The sequence below is a fragment of the Frankliniella occidentalis genome, unplaced genomic scaffold, assembly GCF_000697945.3.
Source record: "Frankliniella occidentalis isolate FOCC.00 unplaced genomic scaffold, Focc_3.1 Scaffold3, whole genome shotgun sequence".
In the NCBI taxonomy this organism is placed as follows: Eukaryota; Metazoa; Arthropoda; class Insecta; order Thysanoptera; family Thripidae; genus Frankliniella; species Frankliniella occidentalis.
Window position 1 is genome coordinate 208970 of NW_026267133.1, and position 484 is coordinate 209453.

The following is a 484-nucleotide window of genomic DNA, read 5'->3' on the forward strand; positions in this document are numbered from 1 at the left end:
TCTTACAGGACATAAATCTGTTCAGCTGCTGGTCCTGCGTGCTGGCCCTGCTAGCCCTCCTGCCGGCCCTGCGTCCGTGCTGCTTTACCATGCCCTATTCGAAAGCAAGCCCTTTCGCACACCGCCCGGGCCCCAACCCTTCAGGTAGGGGGCGGGGGAAGGGAGCAGCAAAGTTGAGAAGTGGACCCTCGGGGAAACGCGCCTGCTCGCGTCCCCGCGCCCCCCGTCCGTCCCGCTCCGCCCCGCCCCGCCTGCGAGGCGCGCCGTTAATGTGTTCATTACAGGGGTGCGGGCGAGTACGTGATGGTCGCGCCCGGCCCGGCGGAGGGCAGAGCCGCTCGCAGAGCCGGCAGGGCGACGCAGAAGTGGTAGTAATGCCGGCTCATCCGTCAGCCGCCCCGTCGGCCCCCGGAGCTAGCTCCGCGCGGCCCATCCCGACGGCACACTGCACGACGCTTTCCCCCTTTCTCGTCCGTATTGCCCA